Raw genomic sequence first — 21,993 nt, 5'->3', positions numbered from 1 at the left:
TTTATTTGAAAGTTGGTTCTTTCAACAGGGGGAGCATGTTGGAGGAGAACTCCTGAATATATCGCAAGCTCAAAGAGAGTTCAATCTAGCATCACTGTTGGCTCTCTTCTTGCGCTTCCCTTTACATTTTACTTTGTATTACTCTCTCTCGTAGCATATAAGAATATAAGAATTTACTGTACCAAGAGAACTCGAATGCGACGGACGCATAATAAATGTAAAACTACTAACGTTGTCTAATCTGATTGTGGCAAGGGAAGTTTTGATTCATTGAATCCAACCGAGTAGCAGATTATAATTATGGCCGAGAAATTGGCAAACACCGATTATAGATATCGATGGCTCATCAGTCATAAGTAGATCTGATATGGTCAGCAGTAAACAATAAAGACCTAGTTAATTAAGCTGCTATGGTTAGCTATTATCAATAAAGACGTATTTTGCTGACCTAACACTATGTCGAACTATGCATATAAATTCATACAATTTCGAAAAACAAGAGAAAGAAAATTTGTCTGGCCAGACACAAACTAAAAACTATTTTCCTAACATACTATAATAATAATAGTTTTAATAACTCCTTCTAAAAAGGGGAGGTGTAGTATATACATACATATATACAAATAATCATTTAATACAAAGAGCTCAACTTGTAACACTTTGTTGCAAGTATAAACAATTAAACATATACGCATTAAAATAGAATTGTGCACTTGAATATGTTTATGTGTATACATTGATGTCACATAAATACAGATACAGCTAAGCATGATCATACGTATATGTACATATGTACATTTGTATATGCACATACATATATTCACATAAGCAATGTCAACAAGTCAAAAAGCACACAGAAACACTACGCCACGCTCAGTCCATGTAGCCATCCCGCTCGCACCACAAGGCTCGAAAGGTCGCATACAGTCACTCTTTGCATATTATCTACATATGTTTATTCACACGTTTCTCTGTACTGACAATACACATACATATCTTAACACTAGCAGTCTATGTCTAATCGAAATGTAATAAAAAAAAATGCATAAAAAAACTATGACTAAGATGGAGGTTTTAAAAAAATTTTTTTTTGATAGTCTTATTTGGTTGGTGTCTTCATGTGAGGTTTAACATGAGAAACGTATCCACGTGTATTCGCCACTGTATGTGTACAAGTTAATAAATGGGGTAGTCCCGCGTAGCTGCTAACTGCGTAATTCAAGTCAGGAGGGATCCGTAAGGATGCCGGTCCGAGGTGAGACACTGAAGTGGATGACTGTTAGGAAGTTTAGGTTGGAGGACTTGACTTCGTCCCCTTTGATGATTACTGCCCTTGTGGTACAGTAATGTATTTAATAAAGACAAATATATCGGCTGTGCGACGGAGTACAATTGAAGCGACTTGAGTCTTCTTTATTTAAAATCGAACTAAAACTAACGACAAAGGCCAAGCATAATTCTACCCAAGAAAGCCTATGCATCGCGCCATCACGCCACAGTCGGCATCCCGACTCAGCATTCAAAGCGATCAGCACTTCAGCATAAGAAGTGAAATACGATCGCTGCTGCCTGTTGCTAGTGCAGAGCACTGAACACATAACTTGGCGTGTCAACATTGTTTACGTAATCTTACTTAGTAGCTACTCGTTCGAACATTACTAAGTTTGTTCCCTTTGCGATTATTTCTGGGTTATCGTCAGTGCGTATGCGGACCGTTGCTTCATTGATGATGATAACTCCGTCATCTACGTGCAATTTTTCCTTTAGGTAACTGGGTTGAGTTGTTGTGTGTGGTCTGGATGCATTCGGTGACCGCGAAGGTGTCCTTTTCGCATTCGGCCAGTAAGTTCTCGTCGAGACGTAATATAGTGTGATTGTGAGACACGGGATAGATGGTGACATTCTTACATCTGGCTTCGATCCTTGGAAAAGCTATTAGTATGTGGATTATATCATCGGACTGTAAGGCCCTAACTTTGATGCTTCTATTAGACTAACTATTGGGGTGTCTTGTTTGACAAGTGAATTCAAATCTGCATGATTTAATATTGTAGGATTTACTATGCCAGATTTTGCCAAGGTTATTGTAAGGATTAAATTCTGGATTTCGATGGTTAGCATTTTGTTCCTCGCCAAGAGCGCCTCATACAGGTGTGGGGTGTCGGTTAACTTATTTTGTTGGGCTTTTATTATTTGGTTAATAGTGTCAGTTAGTTTATTTATCTGTTTCTGTGTTTCGGAATTTATGGCTATTTGTCTGGAATTTGATTCAATTAATTGGGCTTCTGTTACCTTGATTTTTAAGAAGTCAGCGGCATCAGAGGTGCCAGCCACTAGCTTCAAGGCTGTGCCTAGGAAGTCTAAACTCCTCGCCATTCTATGGTGTATTTTAAGGATGGACAGAAGTGTTTTCAAGTGATCAGTGTCTACATCTAGCAGATTGCGCATATGTGAATGGGGAAAGAAATCGGATAATTTTTCTGTCGCTTCTATTATGCTGACAAATTCAGAAAGGTTACTAGTGTGCCGACTATTACTGGGATGTAGTTGGCATGCGAGAAATCGGTGATCCGACCGTTTGCTACTGCGAGGATGATAAGTGCCACGAGGGAGAACCTGTAATTTGGATTGAGTGGTGAAATTATTTGTCTTGGAAACCTTAATTCTTAACTAACTATAAGGTAGAACTATTTTATGTTGTCCTTGTGGACCACCCTCCCTTTAATTAAGACAGACGTTCCTAGGTCTGCTTGTATTTCTTGTCTGGTGCAGAGGGGGGTTAGTTTGTTTCCTAACCTCTTGTTGCTTTTGAGGAATACTTCCTCTCCTCCTTCAAATACGCGGTTTTACCTGTTTGCGTTATTTCTTTTTAATGTGTTTTGTTGAGCTTTTGCTAGTTTGGAAGCAATGCCTGAACTGCGTTTTTCGGGGCCCGCGTGAATAACTTTAATTGGTTTTTCGCAGGTGACCGAATGTAGCGTTTTATTGTATTCAACCGTTGCTCTTAGGATTAATTCAACTGTGTCCCCGATTTTTTTGTCAATCTTTAGGCACCTAGCGATCTCGACTAACGTACTGTGGAATCGTTCCACTTGGCCGTTGGTTGAACTATGCAGGGGAGGAGCGTTTACGATGTCTATGTCGTATTGGTTCTTCAGCATGGATGTTATAGTTTCTGATTTGAATGCAGGCTCATTGTCGCAATATATTGTTTTAGTGTTGGGGAACATATTCACAATTTGCAACAGGGGACCTTTAATATCGACAATTGTTCTTGATATTATTGGTTGTACCAAGACGAACTTGGAAAACTTGTCGATACAAGTTAGGAATTGTCTTTTGTCGGATGTGAATACGTCTATATGCAACATTTCGCCGGTGTATTGTGGAATGGGCGTTTCGCCGAGTTCTTGCTTTTTGGTATGCGTGCAAACTTTGCAATTTGAGACTACTTCCTTGGCTAAGTTGCTCATGTTTGGAAAGTAGTAGTCGCGCAGGATTTGGTTGACGTTCTCTCTATTTCCAATTGATCGCTTTTACCTGTTATATCTTGTACGAAATTTTTACAAAACCGAAATTTTGTAGCAGGAAAATGAGCAATTAACTCGTGTTGGAAAAATGCCAATGTGGGAAGGTTACAATGGATAGCGTTTACGACCGCCGTATTTACCACTTCTTTAAGGATTTTTAAGATATTGTGTTTATCGGTAAAATTGATCAAGTGGCGAGTTTTGTTGCAGAATAAGACCAAGATGCGTTTCAATGGGATACGCGCTTCTTCCAAAACGATTTGGTTTCTGAAGTAATTCAAGTGTTTGTCCGTGGCTTTGACCGTGTAGGTCAAGGAAAGTTCATTGTGAACAGTTGCAGCGTCCGATTGGGGCTCGTTTTGTAGGGTATTGAGATTTTGTCTTGACAGTGCGTCTGCTTCAAAATTTTCCTTGCCTGGTTTATAGTAAAACTTGGCGTTGTGCTGATCAATGTATGCTTTCCACCCTTTTATTTTCGCATTAGTGTTTTTGTCTGCTACTACGAAGGTGAGCGGCTGGCGGTCAGTAAAAATGTTGATTTCCCTGGAGCCATATAGATAGTTCTGTAATTTACCTAAAGCCCATACAATAGCAAGCAATTCCCTCTCGTTGGTTGCGTAGTTTAATTCTGCACTCTTTAGGATTCGAGAAATCATGGTAATTGGTCTGCCTTCCTGAGACAGAACTGCACCGATTCCGTCAGCCGAGGCATCGGTGGTTAGGTCAAAGGCTTTTTTAAAATGCTGCGCAAGCGCTGAAATGCGTCGCGCTGTGTTTCATTGAACTCGATTGCTATTTTCTTCGACCTATATTTACTTACTGAACCATTTACTCCTTTTAGGATATCGGTTATTGGACGAGCTATAGCTGCGAAGTCTTTTATAAAGACTCTGTAATAGCTTGCCAGACCTAGGAATGATCTGACACTGTAGATGTCTTTTGGCTCGGGGTACTCTTGAATGGACCTGACTTTTTTTGGGTCGGACCTGGTGCCGTCTTTGCTTACGATGAATCCAAGATACTCTACGCTTTCTTTAAAGGAGTTCGTTTTCTCTTGGCTTACCCTCATGTTGGCATCAATTAGGCACTCGAGTACCGTGTTGATATGCCTGACATGGTCTACTTCGTTTTTTGAGATATGCCCTGGTATTCTAGTAGATTCTTTGTAAGGTTTAACTGTACTCCGGCTTGTGTTAACAAGTCGCATCCAATAATGGCATCGAACGAACTCAGAGTGTCTAATAGGAAAAAAGGGAAGTGTGATTGAAAATGTTCATCAGGCATTTCTCCTTTATTTCAGTGAACCCGTGGATTGAATTCACTGAGAATGGCTTGGCAACTGGCAATATGGTTTTCACCTCCTTTATGGGCTTAACATAATTTTTTGCCGCGCCAGTATCAATTAACATTTTTAGTGTTTTCCCAGCCAACCTTCGTTTAATGAACGGCAGCCGGGAGCGTTCCCTAAAAAATGGACAGAGTCGCCTTGAGAGTACTCTTCTTCACTGTCAATTTCTTCGAGCCTTTGCAGCTTTTTCGTATGTTATTTTTTGTTCTTGGGACTCTTCTTGGACAATGTTGTTAATACGTTGCCGTCTTGGTCCCGTTTGTCGCTCTGAGGAGTTTCTCCTCTTAGGGGAGAAACTATGTGGTTCTGATTGTATTCGGTAAGCTGTTTGAATTTGGAGGAGGTGTCTACCTCTATTGGTTGTGGGGCTTGCACTTGGCTATCTTCGTTTGGTTGCTCCTGTGGAGCGTCCTTTTTGCGTTTGTAGTGAGGGTTTCGATCCTGACCGTGGTCTTCCTTGCTGTTTTTGCTCGGTTTGCCATACGGTTTGTGTTTGCTGTTTTCAGCTGCTTGGGATCGTTCCTCGACAACTTTTGCGTAGGAGTTTGCAAACATGCTCCTCTCTATGCTTGCTTCTGCTTCTATGGCGAGAGCTAGTGCAGAGGGCAAGTCTTTGGGTTGGGCTGGGAATAGAACGGCTCTAAGTTGTTTCCTCAGGCCTGAAATAAAGAAGTGTAATGCGTCAGCTCTAACTTCCACATTTAGCAAATCAGCGCCTTCCTGTTCATGTGACATAACAATCTTATTAGTTTCCAGAGTCAGTTTCTTTTCAACCTCATCATAGTATTGCATAAGCGTCATTTCACCCTGTCTGACCATGTCTAAGTTTTGCCTCAGCAGGCGTAAATATGTTCGGTCGGCATAGGTGCAATCCAATCTAGCCAGTATGGCGTCGAAATTTAGCACTGTGTTGGAGACAAGTAAAGCTCCGGCGGGCCCTGTGACCTTGTTTCTTAGAATGGCTACTGCTTGGTAGTGTTCGGTACTACCGTCGAAAGGCTTGAAAAGTTCATACGCATTTATTGCTGCTTGTCCCCAAGCCACATATTGGTCTTGTGCACCAGAGAAGTCTGGTATAGATTTTATTATATCAAGTTTTTTTCGCATTTTACACCTATGTAAAATACGGTAAAAATTTTTAGGGTATAATCATTTTGGTCAGAAGTGTGCAAGGCATAGAAGGAAGCATCTCCGACCATATAAAGTATATATATTCTTCATCAACACGACGAGATGAGTTCAAATAGCCATGTCCGTTCGTCTGGATCGACGCGATCTCCTAAGAGCTGAAATTTCGCATGTAGACAGCCACTATATCATATAGCTCCCATACAAACGTCAAAGTCACGAACAGTGACTTTTCTCAATAACTTCGTTCTTTTCTGAGCAATTGTCGTGAAATTAAATATTTATGAATTTTTACACTAGCAAACGACTGTGCCAAATTTGATCAAGATCGGGTGACTATATCATATAGCTCCCATAGGACCGATGGGTCGAAAACAGTGACTTTGGTCAATACCTTCGTTACTTTTAAAGCAATTACCAAAAAAATGTATCTTTAGCATAACTATTAATGACTGTGCCAAATTTGATTAAGATCGGGCGACTATATCATATAGCTCCCATCAGTGGCGTAGTAACTCATCTAAACTATAACTCTGCCGTACTCTGTTGACTCTGGACTCTGGTGACAACTATCCGACTTCAACTTTTTCTCTTCACCACACGTCGCGTGTGATGCCACCTCGATCGCTGGTTAGTGTGACCCTCTTTATATATGTATGTATATTCGTAAACGAGAAATCAAAACTTTTTGAGCCGTAGATTTTCCATTGTTGAAAGCAAAAAAGCATTGAATAGTTATTTGAAATAACTTATTTCTAATATCTAAGTTATAGTGTGTTAACTCAGAATGGACAAGTGGTTAATAAAGCGGCCGAGACTTTCCGATTCCATTAATAAAACAAGTGTGGAAAATGAGAGCCAAAAAACTTCCACAAGTTGCATGACAGATGTAGACAAAAATGAATGTATTACATCAACACGTGACTCCCACAATGACAGTAAGATTCTTTTCTCATATGTAAAAATATTACAGTACATATATTATTGTCAAGCTTTCAACTGTAATCGGGAAATCAGATGTATAAAAAATATCACGACTCTCGTTTTACTAATTGGAACTAAAATTGGAAGCACAAATGAGTATCACGATACTACCACCGACTACGCTCGGAACCAAAGAAAGTTTCTCCTTATAAGGGAAAAAATACTTAGGCTCCGAGCGTAGCGTCGGTTGTTGTATTCGGACGCTCAATGTCCCGGGAAAGTCCCGAGAATATGCCACGGGCATTTAAACGCCCCTGAAACGCGATTGGGCACTCCCGCGGAACGCTCTCGGGACACTTGCCCTGGACATTTGTGCTTTACGAAATGTTAAATAAAATATATTATGATAATTTAATTTATTAAATGTTTTTCGTTTTGCACGAAATGCACAATTCTTCTGCAGAATCTGATGAAGGCTCCAGTATGAACATAGATCTTCGTTCAAGGAATATCAGTATTCATTTTGACAAAAAGTTGACGGATGAAGAGAAATACTTTTTCTTGAAAAATCGTTGGAAGCCGGAAAATTTACATGCATTTCCAGCCAGAGGTCCGAGAAATCTAAAGTTTCAAGCAAAATGGCTTGCCGAGTTCTATTGGCTAGCATATTCTGAAAAAATGGATGGTGCGTTCTGCAATTATTGCGTTTTCTTCAGTTCGAAAGAAGTTGGGAAAGCAAGTCACACGCGCGTTTTATCTCTAGTAACATTCCCTTTTCATCGGTGGAAAGATGCTAAAGAAAACTTCTGCAAAACGCGAAACTATTCTCAAAGATGCCGTTCAGACTTTGGATTGTTCAACAAAAAAAGAACGATTGAAGAAATTGTGTGAAACAAGATGGACTGAAAGACTTGATGCTGTAATCTGCTTCAAAGAAATGTTTGTTCCGATTTGTTCGAGTTTGGAAAAAATTAATGAATGTGGAAACTCTGAAAGTTCCAAAAATGCTTTTAGCTATCTACATACATTGAAAAGTGGAGCATTCATTGTGTCGATGACAATAATCCACGAAATTTTTTCCCTTACACAACCTTTAACTTCTTACCTCCAAGGGAAAAGAGTTGATCTCTGCATCTGTTTCGGCGGCTGATGATTTGGCTGTTTTGTTGAAAGAAATAAGGGAAAACGTTGCATCAAAGTTCAAAAAAGTATTCGCTGATGCTGAAAAATTAGCTGAATCAATAGGAGAAAAAATTGAAGAATATTATCGCCAATCAATATTCATACCATTCCTCGATCACTTCATATCTTCCTTATCTGACAGATTCGTCAAACACAAAAAGACATTGTCAATTATTGAAAATATCCTCCCTGAAAAATTGGTTAAAAAAGGAGTTGAAAATGGTATTGTTTCTGAAACTGTCGAAGTAATAATGGATCAATGGCCAACAGCTACTGAGGCAACTGTTTTCATAGTAATAAATGAAGTCCTATTGTGGAGACAACGTTGGATTGGGGCAGAAACTCATCCGAAGACATTCATCGACGCATTAAATCTTTGCAACGAAGGACTTTTTCCCAACGTTTCAAAATTTTTGAAGATAGGAGCAACGTTAGCTGTGACCATTGCTAGAAGCGAACGGAGCTTTTCAACTTTGAGGCGTTTAAAAAATTGGATAAGAAATTCAACTGGAGAAGATAGACTGAACGGACTTGCTCTAATGAGTATTAACAGAGATATTGATACCACGGTGGAAGAAGTTATCGACAGATTCGCTCAAAAACAGAGGAAAATCGATTTGTGATTTACATTTAGGTTTTTCAACAGTTTTTTTATGCTCCAGAATTATCAATAAATTGATCAATACTTATTCAATACAATATGATTTCAACTGTTTTTTCCACAAACAATTATTTACATGTAAATATTGTTTAGTTACTTATTAAAAATGTTTTATCCATAATTAAACTACAATCGAAAATCGTACGTCAAATTTTATCTTGAGATGCTCATATATACACTCTATAAAATCAAATTTTCATATTCTATACAGCATTTCAATATACAACACCCTATATATTACACATTATCTAAGTGATATCTCATATTTAGAATTTTGGTCAATATCTTTGATCCTAAAACATGTTAACACATAAATAAAGAACCAGAAAGAGCGAAGAATGTTTGAAACAAAATATGAAAAAATACCGTTATTTTACCATTCGTTTCGACTTATGAGCATTTGTAAAGCGAGCATACAGGGAGTAGGACAATTGGCGCGCAGTGCAAATACATATATAGTTAATTTTTATTTTTGCCACACCCCCCAAAACTGATTTTTTTAAAAACTATAACAGCTAAAGGCATACATTTGGTATGTATACCGGCTTTCTCGTTACTTGGTTGCTAAATCGAATTTTATTGTTTCTAATTCTAATTGCTATAATAATTACTTACAACGTTGCAAGTTGCAATTCTCAGAAAATCCTAAAGAGTTCTATAGTTTCGTTAACTTAAAGCGAAATTCTATCTCCCTTCCATCGTTTGCAGTTTTTAATAATGTTTCGGCCTCTTCTGATCAATCTATTTCTAATTTATTTGCTAACTTCTTCTCGACTACGTACATATCCACTAAGTACAACTCTAGTCAGATATATCCATATCCCATAACGAAATCCAACTGCATTCTTAATCCTACGCAAAGTTCGATAGCTAAGGAACTAATGACGATTAAGCCGGGATTAACCGGGCCCAGACGGTATTCCCGCTTGTGTCCTGAGGTTCTGTGCGGAGTCATTGTGCTCGTCTTTACTTAAGCTTTTTGAGTTGTTCGTTACACTGTCCGAGTTTCCAACTATATGGAAGAATTCGTTTATTTTACCTCTTCACAAATGTGGCAATAAATCCGACGTCACTACAGAGGAATTTCTAAATTGTCAGCGATACCTAAACTGTTTGAGAAAATTATGACGGCTCAAATACAGCATTTATGTAAACCTATTTTTTCGCCATGCCAGCATGGGTTTGTCAAGAATAGGTTTACCACAACTAACCTTTTCCAGTTTACATCTTTTGTAATCCAAGGTTTTAAAAAACAAAAGCAAACTGATGTTATATATACGGATTTCAGTAAGGCTTTCGATTCGGTAAACCATGCCTTACTATTACATAAGCTGAATTTAGTTGGCTCTCCGGGTGCTCTGCTTGCTTGGATTTCACAATATCTAAGCAATAGGAGGCAGAGGGTTTTTTTTAGGTCCTCTCTTTCTAAGATCATTTGTGTTGAATCGGGAGTCTCACAGGGCAGTCACCTTGGCCCATTACTACTCACAATTTGGTGAGAAAACTATAGAACTCTTTGGTTGTAAAAGATTTGGGGATCTTAATAGACCACAAACTTAGTTTTAATCAGAATATATCGACTACTGTTAGTAGGGCTAAGAGTGATCTTGACTTTATAAAGCGCTGGTCGAAGGAGTTCAAGGATCCATATACTACCAAAATACTTTTTACTTCTTTAGTCTGCCCCTTATTGGAGTATGGATCTTGTGTTTGGTCACCCCCTTATGAGTTTTATCAAAACAAATTAGAATCTGCACAAAAACAGTTTTTACTCTTTGCCTTTCGTGATTTGCGCTGGGATCCAACTGTACAACTTCCATCTTATTCTAGTCGACTTCAGTTAATTAACCTTCCTTCTTTAACTAATGCAGAACTATGCTTGGTGTAACTTTTCTTTACAAACTTTTGAATGGTGAGATTGACTCTTTCGAGCTGTTGAGTCAAATTAACATTTCTGTTCCATCTAGAAGGACCCGTAATTTCACACCGCTTATACTTCCCACTTGCACAAGTAACTTTTCTCTGCAAGAACCTTTTCGTATACTATGTAGTGACTACAACAGACTTTGGCACGTTGTAGTGTATTCACATAGTCGCCTATCATTCATACTTAAAGTATAGCTCAACTTGTAACACTTGGTTGCAAGCATAAACAATCTTCAATTGTTTGTATATATGTATGTGCAGGCATGCACATGCAAACATACTGATTATGCATATGCGTAATATGAGCTAGGGCTAAGAGAGCGTGTGACCGCTGAGTCAGCACTTTGGCCGCCCAGACTGTGAGCGTCCAACTATGTGAACACACTCGCCCCGCACACCCCCCCCCCCTAAAAAAAAAAAAAAAAATATATACGAAAAAAAACAACAGCTAATAATTGATGCGGCGAAATATCAGCAACAGCAGCAGCCAATTAAGGCCACAGTGTCGGAGAAGGCAAATATGCCCACATGAGTGACACTGGATTTGGAAATTCTGCACCTGTCGTGCAAAGGGACGCGCCAACACTCGAGGAAGCACTCGAGGCGTGTCCAGCCGATGGACCCCGTCCTCTTACCATAGAGCAATATAAGGCGAGGACTGCAAGGAAACAGGAAAAACCAAAACATAAACGAAGCGGCCGGAGGATAAAGCTACTACAACAGAGACGTTTAATGAAGGACATGGTGGAGGCCACCAAAGAAAAAGAAGACCGACAGCGCTACATAGAGCGCCTGCAACAAATAAATAACGAGCTTCGCCAAGGTGCGAAACAACGGCAAACGGGCTGCATAATTGCAGTAGCCCCAATTTGCCCTTAATTTTAATTATTTATAACAAATCTATGCGGGAAACCGCTGTTTACAAATTACTAAAAAAAAAAATAATAGGCTTGTACTAACACATGTGGTAGACATAGATTTAATCAAAATTGTAAAACTTATGTAAGTCTACCACATGCCCTTAACTCTTTTCCTTTTCTCTGGCTCACTGCATTCACAGTTGATGCACAAAAAAAAATCATCTCTGGCTCACTGTTTAAACAGTTGAGATTTCCAAAATTAAAAAAAAAAATATTAATAAAAAAAAATTTTACTAAATATCAATACTTATATTTGCATAAAATTGAAAAAGAAATACAAAAAGAGAGCTTACAATTTTTTTTTTTTTCTCAAAGTTCAAATTCAAATTTTCAAATTTTCCCATGAAACTCTCATTAAATGTATGGAGTCGAACTCCATATCAAAGCTAGATAGTACAGAAGAAAGTATTAGAAAATTAGTTAGCATGTTGGACCATGAGTCCAAGGTAGCGGATTCAACCGCTAATGTTATAAATACTGTCGAAACATCTTCAATCGACTTAAAATTTATAACAATTTTATTAGTAATAATCGTCGTTTTGCTATTAGCAAACTCCCTGACGAAACTTTATAAATTGCACAATAGATGCATCAAAAAGAAATACCAAAGTAGGGCCATAGACTTAGACAAGATCTAAAAAATATGGAATGGAATAATTTAGTAAAAAATCTAAATAATTCCAGAGACAAATTTAACAGATCATATAATTGTATCAATAAAGATACAGTTATTAGAATAGAAACTCTAAAATTACACATAAATAACCTTATTCAACAATATAATAATATTGTTTTAAAAATTCAATTGGTCGACGACCAGCTTACTCCTGCTCATAAAACACAGTGCTACAATTTAATACAATCTTTAAATGAAAGGTTGACAAAAATAAGCGCGAGAAGAAATACAAATACCAGAAGAACCATTAGCTTTAGCCGAGTTCGATGCAAATCAACTAAGCGAGCTAAATGAGTCAAAGCCAACAGTCGACATCGAACAAGATAGTGACATTGAATCATTGTTCGAAGAAATAATCCCTACTAAAATGGCACTAACAGTTGTAGATTTTTTGAAGCTGGCCTCAAGTCTAATATCAGACTATGACGGTAAGCCAGAAAATTTGCAAAGTTTCCTAGATTCTTTGAATCTAGTAAACACACTAAAAGGCGACCATGAGCAAACAGCCATAAGCCTGATCAAAACAAAATTAAAAGGCCACGCAAGAAATTTGATAACCACTGAACAGACAATAGGTGAGATCATTACTCACTTGTCTACAACAGTGAAGGGAGAGTCGGTAGAAGTGGTATCAGTTAAGCTTCTCAATCTCCAGCAAAGAAACAAAACTGCTACTCAATACACCCAAGAGGTGGAAAAGTTAGCAAAGGACCTTGAAGGTGCCTACATCAGCGATGGTGTGACCCCAACTCTTGCTAACAAGTATAGCACAGTAACAGCAGTAAAGGCAATGACGAAAAATTGCACAATAGAAAGGGTTAAGAACATCATGATGGGAGGTATTTTCACAAATATGGATGATGCTGTATCCAAATTTGTAAACACTTGTACTGAGATAACAGGACAAAGCAATTCAGTCCTATATTATCGACGAGGTACAAGTTATAACAATAGAGGAGGCCGAGGTTATAATCGCGGAAGAAATTATAACTATAATAATAACAGCAACAACAATAACAACTTCCATAATAATAATAACCGTGGTGGAAGACGAGGCCAGAATAGAGGAAGAGGCCGAGGAAACTTCAACCGAGGTTATAATACCGGTAATGTCAGATTATTACAGAATACATCGGAAAACCAACAGAACCCTTTAGGCAACACACAATAAATCCAAAAATTTACACTATCAACCTTAGTCTTAACATATTTGTTTGCTTCACAAATCACGAAACAAACACAAATTTAACATTTTTAGTAGATACAGGAGCAGATATATCACTCCTAAAAATAAATTCAGATAATTACAATATCAAAGACAATAAAATTATAGACATTGAAGGCATAGGCCAAGGAATAATTCAATCCAAAGGAATCACAGCAATAGAAATTCAAACAGCCAAATACATAATTCCACATGAATTCCATTTAGTAGATCCCGATTTCGCAATACCATGCGATGGAATAATCGGCATTGACTTCATAAAAAAATTCAATTGCCAGTTAGACTCCAACCCAACCGAAGATTGGTTAATAATTAGACCAAACAACCTAAATTATCCGATTTATGTTCCGATTACATATAGTTCAGGCAATAATGCACTACTTTTACCAGCTAGATCCCAAGTGGTCCGAAAAATAGAAATAAACACAGAAGAAGAGTGCATATTGATACCAAATCAAGAAATTCACAATGGAATTTATGTCGCTAATACAATAGCAACGTCCAAACATGTTTACGTCCGTCTGTTGAATACAACTAATTCTGACCAATTGGTCAATGTAGGAAAACTAAAATATGAAACACTTTCAAATTACGAAATTGTCCGAACAAACCCAGACATCAGATGTGAAACAGTTTTGAATAGCTTAAAGAAAAATTTCCCCCCTCAATTTAAAGAACAGTTAACAAAATTATGTACCAAATATAGCGATGTATTCGGACTAGAAACCGAATCGATATCAACAAACAATTTCTATACGCAAACATTAAGACTAAGGGATGATGAACCTATTTATATTAAGAACTATAGAAGTCCGCATAGCCAAATAGAAGAAATCCAAAAACAAGTAGGAAAATTAATAAATGATAAAATCGTAGAACCATCTGTATCCGAATACAATAGCCCACTCTTATTAGTCCCAAAGAAATCTAACTCAGAAGAAAAGAAATGGCGATTAGTAATTGACTATCGTCAAATAAACAAAAAATTATTGTCCGATAAATTTCCGCTTCCCAGAATTGATGACATTCTAGACCAATTGGGTCGAGCTAAATACTTCTCCTGCCTCGACCTAATGTCCGGTTTTCACCAAATTGAACTAGAAGAAAGTTCAAGAAACGTAACATCTTTTTCAACAAGCAATGGCTCATATCGCTTCACGCGATTGCCATTTGGACTTAAAATAGCACCGAACTCTTTCCAGAGAATGATGACAATAGCATTTTCAGGATTGGAACCTTCGCAGGCATTCCTTTATATGGATGACTTAATGGTGATAGGATGTTCCGAAAAACATATGATTAAAAACTTAACTGATGTTTTTAACGTATGTAGGAGATACAACCTAAAGTTGCATCCAGAAAAATGCTCATTTTTTATGCATGAAGTGACATTCCTAGGTCACAAAGGCACTGATAAAGGAGTCCTGCCCGATAACAAAAAATACGATGTCATAAAAAACTATCCGGTTCCGCATGATGCAGATAGCGCGAGGCGATTCGTAGCATTTTGTAATTACTACCGTCGTTTCATAGAAAACTTCGCCGACCATTCGCGACACATAACTAGATTATGCAAAAAGAATGTCCCTTTTGAATGGACGAGCGAATGCCAAAACGCATTTATGCATCTTAAAGAAAAGCTTATGCATCCAACACTACTTCAATATCCCGATTTTAGCAAAGAATTTTGTATAATAACTGATGCAAGTAAACAAGCTTGTGGAGCGGTTCTAACTCAGAACCATAGTGGACTTCAACTCCCAATAGCTTATGCATCACGTTCATTTACAAAAGGCGAAAGCAATAAAAGTACAACAGAACAAGAGTTAGCAGCAATTCATTGGGAAATAACATATTTTAGACCATATATTTATGGAAAACATTTTACAGTAAAAACAGATCACAGACCACTAACATATTTATTTTCAATGACAAATCCAAGTTCCAAATTAACACGCATGCGGCTGGAACTTGAAGAATATGATTTCACAGTAGAATACCTAAAGGGAAAAGATAATTTTGTTGCGGATGCACTTTCCCGCATAACAATAACCGATTTAAAAGACACTCAACATAAAGTCCTGAAAGTCACTACCAGGCGACAAAGTAGACAAGAGAAGAACTGTACAGTTAAAAACAATGAACTTTTGCCAAGGCAAAATCATTTAAATGTATCCAAGCCCAACGTGTACGAAGTCATTGCAAATGATGAAGTACGAAAAGTAGTGACCTTGCGCATCACAGAATCTAAATGTTTCTTTAAGCATGGAAATAAAGTGATCGCAAGAATTGAAGTTAGCGACATATATACTAATGGAATTCTCGACTTAGGTCAGCTCTTCCAAAGGCTTGAAAAAGAGGCCGGTATATTAAACATCCGCCAACTCAAAGTGGCACCGAGTGAAAAGGTCTTTGAATCAATTTCAATAGATACTTTCAAACAAATGGGCAATAAAATATTAAGATCATTACGAGTAGCGCTACTCCAGCCGGTGACCCATTTAAGAAATGAGAAAGAGATACAACAAGTACTGTCTACATACCATGATGATCCAATTCAAGGAGGTCATAGTGGCATTACAAGAACAATATCGAAAATCAAAAGACATTACTATTGGAAAAATATGACACGTCATATAAAAGAGTACGTACGTAAATGTCAAAAATGCCAGGTGTCTAAAACAACGACACATACAAAAACTCCTATGACTTTCACTGAAACACCAGCAAACGCTTTCGACATAGTGATAGTGGATACAATTGGTCCACTACCAAAATCGGAGCATGGTAACGAATATATAGTCACATTAATATGTGACCTAACAAAATATTGTATAAGTAAATGTCGCAAAAGCAATTTTTGAAAACTTTATACTCAAGTACGGTCCAATGAAGACGTTCATTTCGGACATGGGAACAGAGTATAAAAACCAAGTAATAACTGATATATGCAAGTATATGAAGATCAAGAATCTCACCTCTACTGCATATCACCACCAGACTTTAGGGACAATTGAACGAAGTCATCGAACATTCAATGAATACATTCGTTCATATATCTCTGCAGATAAGTCTGATTGGGATGATTGGATTCAATATTTCACTTATTGTTTCAACACGACACCATCAGCAACACACGAGTATTGTCCATATGAACTCGTATTTGGTAGATTGCCAAAACAGTTCATAGATTTTAATAAAATTGATAGAATAGACCCCCTTTACAATTTAAATGATTATGCTAAAGAAGTAAAATATAGATTAGAAATAGCATATAAAAGAGCTAGAATTATGTTAGAAAAAGCCAAGGCTTATAGGAAAGATTTATATGATAAAACCAGTAAAAATTTTGAATTAAGTGTAGGAGATAAAGTATTAATAAGAAATGAAGCAGGGCATAAATTAGACCCAGTATATTTAGGACCATATATAGTAGAAAAAATAGGAGATAATCAAAACATTTTTATAAAAGATAGCAAGAATAAAAGACAAAAAGTACATAAGGATAGATTAAAAATTTACATTAAATGAAACGTTTCATGAGAAAATAATAAAAAAAAATAATTAGGTCTGATCAACCTTTTCAAAAAAAAAGAAAGATTTTTTTAATTTTATATAAATTTTTTTTTTTAAATTTTATGCAAACAAAAAAAAAACAAAACAAACAAAAAAAACATACAAAGAAAAATAGACAAAAAAAAAAAACTTTTTATCCAAAAATTAATTCTTAAAAGAAAAATTTTTTTCTCTAAATGACTACATATGTATATTACGTCATTTCTTAAAAAAGGGAGGTGTAGTGTATTCACATAGTCGCCTATCATTCATACTTAAAGTATAGCTCAACTTGTAACACTTGGTTGCAAGCATAAACAATCTTCAATTGTTTGTATATATGTATGTGCAGGCATGCACATGCAAACTAAGAGAGCGTGTGACCGCTGAGTCAGCACTTTGGCCGCCCAGACTGTGAGCGTCCAACTATGTGAGTACACTCGCCCCCCCACCCCCCCCCCCCCCCCCCCCCCCCCACCCCCCCCCCCCCTTTCCATTTGTAGCTGCCGTCTAACGGCAGCATAAGAACAGATATAGGCTAAGAACTCTTCAACGAAATAAAGTAAAATGATTATCAAAACTCACAGCTAAGGGCACAGACGTGCCGCTGTTTTTATTTAAACTTTATAACTAATACTCAAACTCGGAACCCGGTCATTACAACGTTATCGGTTCCGAAACGACTCCGACTTTAGCGGACGTTGACGATAATATGCGCAATACGTTCAAGTGGCCCCTACGACACCAGGATAAGGCCTGTTTCGCGCGAGCCCAAGCAGATAACTGCCCACCTCCCACCCGACCGACCGAGGGGTGCTGCCGTATAACGCACGGCACGAATCGCGTGGACAAAATACACAATAGAAAAGACAGACAAACACATAATACTATAGCTATCTATTAACTAAATGGGATAGGATAGATGTTTTAAGCATATTAATAGAAAACTCTGAGCCGATTACAGGGGATACAAGATTGTAATCAGAGCAGAGGACCCTAAAAGGTTCATGCATAGCATAGTTAGAAGAACAACGACAAAGGGATAAAGGTATTAAAGGATGTCTACTCCGTCTACATGGTACCGACAGATTTACCTGAGCTAATAACTCAGGCGAGTCGATATCACCAATTAGGAGCTTGTGCATAAAAATGACACCAAGCATAATTCTACGGTTAGTTAGGGACGGAAGGTTAATCAAGAGAAGTCTACTAGAATACGAAGGCAAATTGACATTGCGATCCCAGCTTAAGCCACGAAGAGCAAATAGCAAGAACTGCTTTTGAACGGACTCTAGTCTAATCTGGTGCGACTCATATTGAGGTGACCAAATGCAAGATCCATACTCTAAAATAGGACGGACAAGCGAAGTAAAAAGAACTTTAGTTGTATAGGGGTCATCAAATTCTTTTGACCATCTTTTAATGAAACCCAGGACATTCATGGCCTTTGCGACCGTGGTGGAAATATGGGTGTTAAAATTTAACTTATGGTCCCTAAGTACGCCCAAATCATTCATATTATTTAGACGTTCTAAAGGGCTGTTGTTTAGAAAATAAGTGACCAGTTGAGGAGAGTTACGAAAAAAAGTCATTACCTTACATTTGGTAGTGTTAAGATTTAGTAGATTAAACTGGCACCAGGATTGAAAGTATTCAAGATCAGCTTGTAGCCGACTAAATGAATCTGTATCTTTATTAGTAAGACAAAGCTTGACATCGTCAGCATACATAAGCACACGCGAATGAACAATGACTGATGGAAGGTCGGCCAAGAAGAGCAGAGGGCCAAGATGACTACCTTGAGGTACACCAGAAGTCACAGAAATGGAAACGGAAAAAGAAGACTTAAAAAGTACCTTCTGTTTTCTATTTGTTAAATATTCTCGAACCCAAGAAAGGAAAAGGGGTGGAAACCCAATGTCGCTCAGCTTAGAAAGTAATAGGGTATGATTAACGGAATCAAAAGCTTTTCTGAAGTCAGTGTATATGACATTAGTTTGTTTACCATTTTTGAACCCCTTGATAATTATTGATGTAAATTCTAAAAGGTTAGTGGTTGTAGATCTACGTTTTACAAACCCATGTTGGGATGGCGAAATAATAGAGCTGCAAAAATGTTGCAATTGAGAAGTTATAATTTTCTCAAAAGCTTTCGGAATAGCGGACAATTTTGAGATACCCCTATAGTTAGAGGCTTCGGACTTTTTGCCATTTTTATGCAGAGGAATAATATACGACTCCGATGGAAAAGAGGAAGATTCTACAGACAATAGAAACAATTTTAAAATGGGTTTACATAATGCGTTTGCACAGAACCTGAGTACACATCCAGGAATACCGTCTGGCCCCGGAGAATAAACAGGTTTAACTAATTTAAGTTCGCTAAGAATAGAACTTTCATCAATCACCGGATTGAAAATGCAATTAGCCTTTTTTAAATGATAAGGATACGGACTTGCTCGATACTCCGTTGAGGAATAAGTTGTTTTGAAAAAACATATCGGCAATTGCCTGATCAGTGCTCGCTTTTTTATTTTGAAAAGACAAAAAAGACCTCTGTGCGTCTTACGTTTAGAATTAACAAAATTATAAAATTGTTTAGGGTCAGAAGAAAACTGAAGCGTACACCGCTGAAGATAATTCTTATAGCATTGTGTATTAAGCATCATGAATTTTGAACGAGCGACTGTATACAGAGCATAATCTGATGAACGACGTGTTTTTTGAAACTTCTTATAATATCGTGTCTTCACATTTTTCAAATTGGATAGCTCGCGAGAGAACCAGGGAGGTTTGTTAAGCCGCTCCAGCCTACCAAGAGGCACACAAATATCAAAGAGTGAATACAGAGTATCATAGTAGCAATGTTTTCATTAAGGCTGGCGATGTCAGTCTTACGAAAGCACCTAGTTAGTGGTAACTCATTTGAACCAAGTAATGGTGAAAGCAAGGGCAAATCAATTTTTAAATTTAATGTAGGATGAAATTTGTCTTCTGGAAGAACAAATGGTTCGATCCTAGAAACCTCACAATAAGAAGAATCCAATACAAAAATAAGATCTAACGATTTTCCATTAGAATTTAAGACAGGATTGACTTGGGATAAAGATAAGCCTAGAAGGCCATCAATAAAGTCATGTGACAAAGAGGGCAGCAACGTGGTAGATTCATCTGTTAGTGACCATGCTAAAGCGGGTAAATTAAAATCACCTACAACTATGAGCATGTCTTGACTCGAAACTAAAGAGGAGACAAACTGAATTGCCTCTAAATGATTTAAATATACCACCATGTCTGACAATGGTGGAATATAGGAACAAGTAATGAAAGCATTAAAAGATTTAAAATTTACTTTAACACCGACAAACTCAATCTCCTGGGTACTAGAAAATTGAATCATTTCAGATGATAAAGCAGCATCAACAGCTATCAGAACGCCACCACCTATGCGAGAAATCCGGTCACGTCTGAAAATAGAAAAGTTTGATGAAAAAACCGATGCATCAGCAATATCAAATTTTAGCCACGTCTCTGTGAAAGCTAGAATGTTATGCTCAAAAGAAAGACTATCTACATAGAGATTAGGAAGTTTAGATTTCAGTCCTCTAACGTTCTGGTAACCCAGGTTAAGGGACGAAGCTAGTTTTTTGACACACCAGCAGATGCTGATGTGGCAGGAATAGTATTAATTGTTGTTGTAGGCAAGCGAATCGGTTGCCGATTTTTCTTTTTTACAGTATATTCCTTAACTATTATATGTTTAGGCCAAAAATCTTCTCGACATACAGTGTCGAAGATATTGGCAGAAACACTAATTTTAAAGGACGAAATGTCCCGAGAATAAGAAAATTTAAACTTCTCCACCGCAATATTCGAGACGATAACTTTCTTCCGAATATAGGCTATTACATCATCAGATGTGACAACAGGGTCTAGCCTAGAAATAAATATATGTTTCTTTGGTGGTATGCCAACGAGAGTCCGCGGTCTCGAAGCGTCAGCCGCAGCAGTAACGTTGGACAAGTCACCCACTGCAGCAGTCAACTTGTTTAAGGGGCCCTCTATACTTTTAGAACTATCGGCAATTTCCATTGGAATGGGTAATTGCCCAGAGACATCGGACACTACAATAGGCATCGTTTTTAAGAGATCATTCCCAGGTGATACCGGTAATTCATTACTAACAGCACCCCAAGGACTGGTCCTTTTACGTTTCGGAGACTCATTCATAAGCGATAAACTTCTGAACTGAGTCTCCACCGCAGTAAACTCCGCTTGGAGTTTATTAAAACCTGCCCTTAAAGTGTCAAAAACTATCTCTAGTCCGCCTCATGAAAGAGCGCATCTCATTCTCGATCTCCCGGCAAGCATCACATCCATATTTTAAGCCACCACCTTTAGCAATAGACTCCTTGATTCTGCCTGTGTAACCTGCACACTTAACGTGAACCGCATTGTCACACAACCAACAAAGAATATAATGATGGGAGTCAACCGTATTAGTGGCAACTATGCAATTATTTTTTGAGCAGACAACCATTTTATCAAAAAGTTTAATTTAATTACAAAAGGAAATACAAAAAAATAAAAATTCTAAAGGTAAAAAATCGGTGTATAAGAATATACTGACCAGTTCTGACACAAGGGTTAATGTGCAGAGTAAGCCTTCACAACTAAAGAATAAAAAGAAATTAAAACACAAAAACAAAAACACGTATCACAGAGTCGCGGGTAGGCAAAAGACGAGAGCGCAAATCAATCAAGAATAGGAAAGAGCGGGAGAGCGCGTCAAATTGAACACATGCAACAACAATTTGTACGCAAGAGCGCGAGAGTTAGTTAAAACGGTAATGACACAAAAGCAAAAGAGATAAACAAAACAACAGCACCGCTAATGCAAGTATTGTTGTAAGTTTTG

Source organism: Drosophila willistoni (assembly GCF_018902025.1).
Source record: "Drosophila willistoni isolate 14030-0811.24 chromosome 2L unlocalized genomic scaffold, UCI_dwil_1.1 Seg168, whole genome shotgun sequence".
Lineage (NCBI taxonomy): Eukaryota > Metazoa > Arthropoda > Insecta > Diptera > Drosophilidae > Drosophila > Drosophila willistoni.
The sequence above is the reverse complement of the archived record's forward strand: the minus strand, read 5'-3'. Positions refer to the sequence as shown.